We start from the raw sequence: 9,757 nt of genomic DNA on the forward strand, positions 1-9,757 counted from the left end.
CGATCTTCTTCATTGTACTTTAGAGGTAGGCGCTGAAGCTTCTTCAACTGAGCTTCTCTAAGGTTGGCAAGCCAAATTGGATCCAGAATCTTAGCAATCTCCTCCGTCAATTTCTTTTCAGTAATCACGGCTTCCCCAGTCTTCCCATTGAGATACCAATAACCTATTTTGTTGAATTTATCGAGATCGAACTTTCGCATAGGAATTTTACGAAGGCAACTCGCTGGAGGGTAAACCACTTTCCATTCTTCTTTACCAGTGAACTTGTTTAGATACTTAACTCCTTGACCGACTGCTGGCTTGAACAACTTCCACTTGCTCTCACGACTCTCAGCAACAAGATGAGGAATCAATCCTCTGATACTGGCAACATTTGTATGGTTGTTGAGATCGAGTTGAGCAATGTGATGAAGATCACGTACTGGAAGAGTCTGAAGATCCTTAGCCCTAGGCCTGAAGTACTGAACCCCATCGGTCCTTTTGATCATTACCAGGCCGTGCTGCTCATCGAAATCCCAACTTCGAATTTGTCCCGAGTACTCACCTTTCGTGGATAAGTACCTCTTCCTTTGAGTATCATCTGGAAGATTTCTAAACCATTTTCGGGCTGCCACACTGACTTCTTCGGGAATTCGTATAGGATTAAAGATTTCTTCGGGCATTTCACAGCCAAACACAAAGCTTCTGATAGTATCACTGTTGACCGATAAGGACTCATACTCAATTGTCTTCCCTTTCGCAGTTTGAATAAAACTGAACTTGCCAGCCAAGTCGTCGTCTGTACGCCAATCCTCAAACGTTTCCTCAACCACTTCTCCAGGTTCCAAAACTAATTCAGCAACAGCCTCTACAGGGCCCTTATCTCCCCCTGCAGCTGCACTTGAGGACTCCCCCTCAACAAGAGCCGGAGTCGCAGCTTCAGGAGCACGTGCGCTCCTTGACTGCTCCCCCTGCTTCGATGCGTTGGGATCCTTGTCCTTGTCAAGATCGTCTCTGATTTTCTTAAGTTCATCCATTTTGCACTTAGCCTGAACCTGAAAATCCGAAGCCGAACTCTCCCCCTGAGCAGCAAGGAGTGATACGAGATCTGTCACAATCCCGAGAAGCCGATCCGTAGTACTAACCAAGGTCTGTTTTCGAGTAGACGTCGATGCCTCTTGAGCTATGAACTTACCCAACTGAAGACTCTGATCCTTGGTTTGACGGAAAAGCTGAGCCATCTGCTGGTCTCGTTCTGCATCCCTTTTCTTCAAGAGATCAATTTCTTTCTGCAGCCTAGAAAACTGAGTCTTGTGTTGAACCATGACCTTGGCTGCATCCTGAAACTTGTCACGAACAAACTCTTAAAAGTTCTGCTCTGTACCTGAACTGGATGGTCTCGAAGCAGAAACTGTAGAAGATCTAGGAGCAGGAGATCTCGAGCCAGACGGCTGTGCCCTAGATGGCCTAGGACCTGAAGATGGTATCACTGGAGGACGTGAAGAACCTTTCTTCCGTCGAACTGCTGGCGGACTTGAACCAAAAGCGATCTTTGGACATGTCCTCCGTGTCTCTGGAGCTGGCAAATCAATAAGAGTACTAGGTTGCACTGGCAGAGAGGAACTTCCTGATAAGGTAAACAAATTGCCCGTACCCGTTTGAGATGCTAACGACTCAAATAGCGGTACTACAGGAATTGGAGACGACATAATCGGCGTTACCGGTTGAGAAGAAGTAACCACACTGGTAGCTTCCACAAAGGAAGGAAATGGAAGCGAGGAAGACAGTGACGGGAGAGCTATAGATAACTCCATATTAAGAAGACCTCTTGAGTCTGATGGAGCAGAACTGGAAGTAACCGTGACTGAAGCAACCATCGGACTTGAAGACTGAGGATCCGTAACAGCGACACGTTGTCGCTTATACGTCCTGAAGGGAACTGGCACACGAACAGTATCAGAAACAGGGCGTCGACGGTCTTCATCATCATCATCAGAAGAGGACGAGCTATACACAATGGAATCTAAATCATTTGTTTTGTCATTCCATCTAGCTAGGCGAATACTCCAATCGGAAGAGGGACCGAGAGAAGCAACCTTCGCTCGAAATAACTCAAGCTTTTCTCTTTCGGAGGGTGGAAGACGATTTTGAAGTTCTTTCATTACTAAACGAAGGTATTGTTTTTCGGATGGCATATCATCAATCAATTCATCCACAATAACTTCCTCCATAGGCCGTTTCCCTTTGTCAACTGTACGGGTGGACGGACACGCTTCTAAATCAGCATCAAGCTCTAAAATCACATTATCAGTTTCTACAGCAACCCCTGTTGCCGAAGACGTAGAAACTGGAGCTTGAATAGACACAGCTTCCTGAATAGAAGCAATAACAACTGGTTCAGAAATCACTGGTTCTTGAACGGGTTCAGGTTCCGGAAGATTAGCCGGTGGTTGTTGAAGATCAACCTCAGGTTGAACAACCACGGGCTCTTGAGCATTTTCAACAAGTGCTAGCTTACCTCCAGCAAATATTTGATCAACACCACTTCGAATGTCTAACCACTTCGGATCATGATTTGGATTGTAGTTTCCCTGAAGAATAGCACCACACAAGGGAGTCGTCACAGGACGAGCATTAGTCCTTGTGGACTTGTTAACTTTGGCACAATCAGTGAAAATACGAGTAGGCATTGGTGCTTGAGCGTAGGCAGGCAAAGTTCCTTCGAATGAAAGATTCGGCAACAAATGTCGAAAAATAAGACAAAGGAAACGAGGATACAGAATCATCAAACGCTTATCATTTGCCTTCAGACCAATCTGGTGTTTGAGAGCTTGGAGTATCATGAGAGAGAAATTGTACGGCTGGTTGTAAGTTAATCCAATCATCGCAGAAAGAAGATCATGACCCATCGTATCAGTTCCCAATTTTCGTGCAGACAGACACTGCATCAACACATGAAAGAAGAATCTCCACTGCCCAATAATCAATCCCTTCATTATCTCCTTCATGGTAAAAGAACCAACATAGCCAAAAGATCTAACCCCACGTTCACGTATTTGCCGCACATAGCACGTGTTTCCATGATCTAAATCACCAAACCGTAGAGCCGTACGGATAACTACCTCCGTAATAACAATGGAGCTTCCAGAAATAGTAGCTTCGATAGAATCATCATCAACAATCTGAGCCGTACGCCAAAAATCATCAATATACGCTTGCACTTGCTGAATATTCTCGGAAATCGCGAAACCAATTCTTGAATTTCGAAGAAAACGAATAATATCAGCATATTCGGCTCCACCACGAACGTTCACGTTTAGCAAGGCAATTTGATTATGATTCCGATGGAACTCACGAATCGGACGAGGTTGTTCTGTCATTTCTGTTGAAAACAAAACACAAACGAAACACATGCATCAGTTTAGAAATAAAACATGCCGTTTACACATAGTGAACTTCAATATATAATGTTGGGCAAAAATTACTGTCACATAGACAAAAACACACAGTTAACATAAAAAAAATCAATCCTCGAATAGTTACACACACAGTTAAAATGGATAAAAGGGACCTTAGTTACGAGTTGACACTTAGACAATTGAAAATAAACCTGCTCATGACTAACAGAACTTATTTACTTTCAAATTAACTCGGTGAGGGCTTGTAAAGACTCGGAAACTCTTCACACAAAGAAAAATCGGAGATTTTAACCTTGAAACTCGGAGTACCCAAAACTCAGATACATGTTTTGCAATTAAGAACTCTCGGACAAGAAAGCAAAAGTCGGAGAAACAAGCACTATCTTGACCGTCGTTAAAACTCGGAATTTTAGACTTTGTGTAAAACTCTGAATACAGACAAGGTCAAAACTCGAAGCATTGACTTTCATGTTTGCTACACTAAAAACTCGGACAGACAACGTTAAAACTCGGAGATGTATAAGACTCGGAGACAAGACTCTTGTAGAAAGTCGGAACCGTTAAAACTCTGACCAAGCACAAGACTCACACTGTTGACGTTTTAAAAACAAAACTCGGTACTTTTAGTAGATTATCAAAAATCGGAGCACCTAAAACTCGGACAACGGTGAAACTCGGAACATGTGCTTTGAAAAGCAAAAACTCAGACAACTTGTTTCAGACTCCGAGAAACTTGTGTAACAAAAACTCGGAATAAACACATTTGATTTAGAAACTCGGAGACACATGTAAGAACTCGGAACATGAACTCAAAACTCGGAACTGCAATATAAAACTCAGACCGGAACTGTTTGAACCTCGGAATTTTTATGCAAAAACTTATCACGGACACAAACTTTGATCTCTCCGAACTTACGGAAGAGATAAAAGTTGAATCTCAAAGTTTTAACACAATAAACCAAGAACCCTCCTTTCATGGTGAATCAAAAAGTAAAAAATTCAAATTTTTCTTCATCTTCTTCCTAAACACAACCAATTTTCGCGCCAAGAACATGTTCAAGCAAGTAACAATTTTTGCCAAACCAAACAACTTAAAACACACATTCATACAAACTTTCAACCAAACAAAGCTCAAAATCAACTCAAACAATCAATTTTCTACAAGATTCAAGAACCCCAACATCAGGAACACCAAGTTCTTGAAGCCAAACACAAAACCCCCAAATTTCCTACAAAACCCTAACTTCAAGAACCTCAAAATCATCATATGAAATCAACAATTTGTAAGAAAACACAAAGTTTCAAGCATGAATTTATCAAGAACTATGAACACTAAGTTCAAATCAAGCCCTAGAATTCAAGAATCTTACCAAAAAGAAACCCATGGAGATGTAGAAGTTTAAGAAATACATACCTTGAAGGATACTTAGGATTTTATGAGCAAGAACCAAGAATATGCAAGAACCAAGAAGAAGAGTGAAGGTGAGAGGAAGAGGAGCTATGAAGAGTTTGTAATCCTCTGAGTTTGTTGTATGTTGTGAGAGAGAACGACCGTTAGAGGGTATAAAAAAAAAATCGGACAAAAAGTTATATGGGTTAAAAAATTCGGACCCTCACGGTTTGAGTTACAAAACCTGGTCAAGGTTTTTTGTATTTAAAAATCGGAACAAGGAGATAGAACTCGTACCCTTTATTATTGTTTTTTTTTTTCGAAACTCAGAATGTGTAAGGTTATTAGATGAAAAAGTCGGACCTATCATTCCCTATTCTCTTTTGATGGACCAAGTTAAAATTTAATTTTTTTACTTATACCCTTCAACTTACCTCAACTCAACAACTTTGACTTAAAAATTTTGAACTTTCAACAAGAACCATTTTTACTTCAGAAACACGAACACATCGAGATGGAAAAACTTTACTGCTTGAAACAAAATTTTACCGACTTCCTTACCTGATGAGGTTTCTCACACACACTTAGATGAATCTCACGACCGAATTTTTAATGAGAAAACTTATTTTAACTTACCGAAACTTGATAATTTATATCTTATTAAAGAATTTTCACAACCCTTGAGTATACTTAATAGGATAACTCACACATAGAAACAAGAAAGCAAAATCTTTTTGTTGTTTTTCAATTTTTTTGACTGAAATGAAAATTAAACCTAGAACGTATTTACACTAATTATCTTTTTGTGAAATCGGAGCAAAGGAATCATATCGGTTTTAATGTCAGTATCTAACACAAAAACTATAGCATTTAAATTTAATCTTTTAGTATGATGTTGACAGTTCAAGACGTTCAACGGTATTGTGGTCCACTTAAGTTTTAGCACGCTTTCGAACACTGTTATCGAGATATGGAATTAAGTGTATTAAGCTGACAGTAACTATGTTTACCCACCTCAGAATATACTCCCGTATCAAGGTATGCACAAGAGATCATCTTACTGGTGAGTATACCATTTATCATCTGTTTTTTGACGTATAAGCTAATGTGAGATACTCACTTATTTGAATTTCAGATGCAAAGGGCACAGGAGCAAGTCATTTGTGATAGAATCACTTATTGAGGAGGAACTTGACTCCCGCATAATTTTGTGGGACATGTGATTGTTTATCACTTATTTGGGTCGAATGCATCAAGAATTAAGGATATTTACACGTATGTATGGTATCATGGAAGATCTAGACTTGCGTCCCCGTTGTTTTCCGGTAAAAGAAACAACCATGATACCCAGATGATAAACAGCATAAAGACCACGTATCTCAGAATCTCGGCAATCTATCAAACGAAATTACGGTACCAAGACCATATATCCGAGAGATGCGCCACACGAGTTACGCAGTTCATTATGTTTATATACCAAAGACAGGTTCTTATTTACGCGTAAAACCTACCGAAGCAACGTATAATGAAGCTGTCACATTTAACGGTTAATTTTATATATATATAGCCATAGTCCTGCACCAGATACGACTAACCGATGTACTATCATTTCCCTTATATCTCAACACGACCTCATTTTAGATTTTTCATATGTTTTTGTATTTTTCTGAAAATTTTCCTACAACTAAGTAAAATATTTTTGGAGTTTTTTTCAATTTTTCGAAAGCGGTAAGAACTGTACAGAAAGATAAAATAAAGTTTCTATGCGAGTTTTGAAAGCATTTTACTCTGGGTTGATCATGCCAATCATTCGGACCAGATTTTCAAATCTAGCCCGATCGAATGTTTTCGTAAACAGGTCGGCAAGATTATCCAAGGTGTCTACCCTAACCACTTCTATTAAACCCTTCTCAGCACAGTCGCGAATAAAGTGATGCCTAACATCTATGTGCTTAGTGCGTGAGTGATTAACTGGATTGTTTGTTATGGAAATGGCAGATGTAACACCTCGTAAAAACCACGTCCAATGATATATTGACACGTGTAATAAACCCTAATAAAGTCCAATGTTGAATTTAAGGGACTAATTTTTCGAAAAATCGAAAAACTTTGATAACAAAAGGGCTGGAAGTGTTAGCATACCTAAAATAAGTTTCCAAATAACCTCTCACGATGTTTATATTCACAAACGTGCCACTTGATGAATAAGTGTAGTCGTTTGCGTAATTAATTGAAAGTTTGCGCAATAAAAGGATTAAAAGCGTCAACATGTTAATTCTTACATCTGAGTGACCTTCTAACAAACCGGGAGCTTAATAATATTTAATTATACTCTCGGGAATGCCAAATGATGGCCATCTAAGGTTTTTATGCCTATAAGTAAAGTTACGCGCAACTTTGCAAGTTAGAGGGGCTAAAAGTGTCAATATGTTTAATTATACCTCTGAATGACCTTTTAGCGAACCTGAAGCATCGTGATGTTTAATAATACTTTCAAGAATGCCTAATATGGATTAGATGAGGCTTCAATGCTATTAAATGTTGTAATGCGCAAGTTTGCGCAATAGAGGGGCCTAAAGCGTCAACTTTCGAATCTATGCCGTTCGGTGACCATCTAAGCGAGCGAGAGCGCATTAATATTTAAGTATATGCTTGGTAAGGATAAATATGGGTCATGGAAGGCTTGAATAACATTAAACGGCATTTCGCGCTACCTTGCGCAATTTAAGGACTATTTGCGTCAAACTGTAAAAGTATGTCGATTCGTATGGTAGCGGACCTTCCGGAAAGTGTCCATGAGTTAAACATGCCCTAATTATCATTTCTATAGCTTATATTCAGGCTTAGAGGTGTTTGGTGCGCAAAAATAAACTTTAAGGTCATGCAGGGACTAAAAGTGTCAAAAAGTGCACAAGTTTGCATTTTCGCGCATATCTCACAATCTGAACATCTCCGGACCCCCAAAAATTTATGTAAGCACTAAAATATTTTATTTTAGTGATCGCCTTGATAAAATTCCTTTCGTCGCGTCGTTTGGTTCGTTTTTAGCATCCGTCCGTGTTTCGTCGTAGTTCGACGCATATCGTAACCGTACGGCCAAACGAACCGACATCCGACGTGTTTTTGAACATGTTTCATGTCTCCTAAGTTTAAACATCATAGTGGGGCTGTTATATGAGGTTAACGGGCCTTAAACGTGCCTAAAATGACTTTAAAGGCTCACAGGGACTGATTCTGTAACTTCAGAAAGTTGTTTTGCTGGTGTAGATCTGCAGGCGGGCCGCGTGAAGTCTGCTGACCCCCATACGCGGGCCGCGTAGGCTGATCTGATGCAGAACCAGCTGTTAACAGCCTGGTTCTTGCTGTTTTCATGTACAAACTGCTTTCTAATCCCACAAAATCGATACTAGGGGCAGCCCACAGAATTTTATAAGTGGTTTAACACCTGGCAACATCTAATTCGTTCCAAGGATCCTATAGATGCATGTCCTTTCCATTAGTTGCAACATTTTTGCAACTTCAAACACCCAAACATGTTCCAATCCGATTTGCACAACCATCTTGGATCTTTCTGGTGTTCTTTGATCGTTCACTCAGTAATTGTAAGTGCTCCTTTATGTATTGATCCTTGTCTTAATCTATTTTAGCCTAGAACACTAATAATTGACTTTTGTTGACTTCCAGAATTGGTCACGAATTGATCGGTTCTAAGTCCAATTGAATCTTGTTAATAGTTGGTATTCATATGGGTAACAAACCCTCAAAAGGGTATTTTCAGATTCCCATTCTAAGCATGATGATTGACGAGTCAAAGCTTTTCTTAAAAAGTCAACAGAATGGGTTTTTGCAAAATTTAGCATAATTAACAGTGTAGATCGCATGCAACCTGTTTGATCATCAAAATAACTTTGTAAATAATGTAAGAACATGTTTTATCATGATCAACTCGACAAATTTTCAGTTTGAACCCGGATCAGAACCGAAAGTCTCCTAAAATGACTTTTTCTTTGACTCTCGATTCGGATCCGTGCATGCATGTTTGAGATCTGCATTAGAGCTTATTTTGGACCAATTTTTATATTTATGTTTAACTCTCTGGAATTTTACATCTTGAGTCCATGCTTAACCGATTCATATGCATGTTTCCAATTTATGCTTAAAGTTGACTATTTTGCCCTTTTTGCTATAAAACGTGATTTTTGGAAAAGTTAAAGAGTAGAAACCTTTATTACTGATTTATAAACTTGCACCGAAAATTTGATATCAGTTGGAGGTCCAGATTTCGAGTTATGTCCGATATCGTAAAACTATAACTTTATGTTAAGTAAACGGCGCATTTAGCGTATAACCTATTTAAGGCCACTTTTTGATATAAAACTTTTTACCCACTGATGTTATATAATATTTTGGGATTTTTGAAGATTTTTATTTAATTTTTGGCTGATCGTATCATAGGTCTCTAAGCTTGATTCGGTTAATACCGGTTTTGACCTTTTAAGCCGTAAAATGAGTTTTATAAATCCTTTTGACCCCAAACCTTTTTCTACTGATTTTGTTTGTTAAATAAATTATTTTGAGCACTCTGGAAATATAAAAATCTCAGCTTTCTTTTAAAAACCCGGAAACGGCTCTAAATCGCCTTTCTAAGCGTTTTTAACGCATGGTATGTACTATAACCATATTAAGCATATAAGATCTATACCTATTGAAGTATTTAGCATATTTTTATATAATAACAGTAAGTATAAGTTTTTGAGCTCAGGTTTCCAGTTTTGACATTTTTAGCCCTTGTGAAATTACCAAAATACCCCTACGGTGCATAGTTTGATTTTAAATGATAAGTTTCATAAACGGGTCATACCCTACTGTTATAATATGTCAAATTAAGTATATATACTATATAAATCAGACCTGTAACTCAGATTTCCAATTTAACTCTTTTATAATCTCTTAAATGACCAAAATGCCC

Source organism: Helianthus annuus, chromosome 16, assembly GCF_002127325.2.
Source record: "Helianthus annuus cultivar XRQ/B chromosome 16, HanXRQr2.0-SUNRISE, whole genome shotgun sequence".
NCBI lineage: Eukaryota > Viridiplantae > Streptophyta > Magnoliopsida > Asterales > Asteraceae > Helianthus > Helianthus annuus.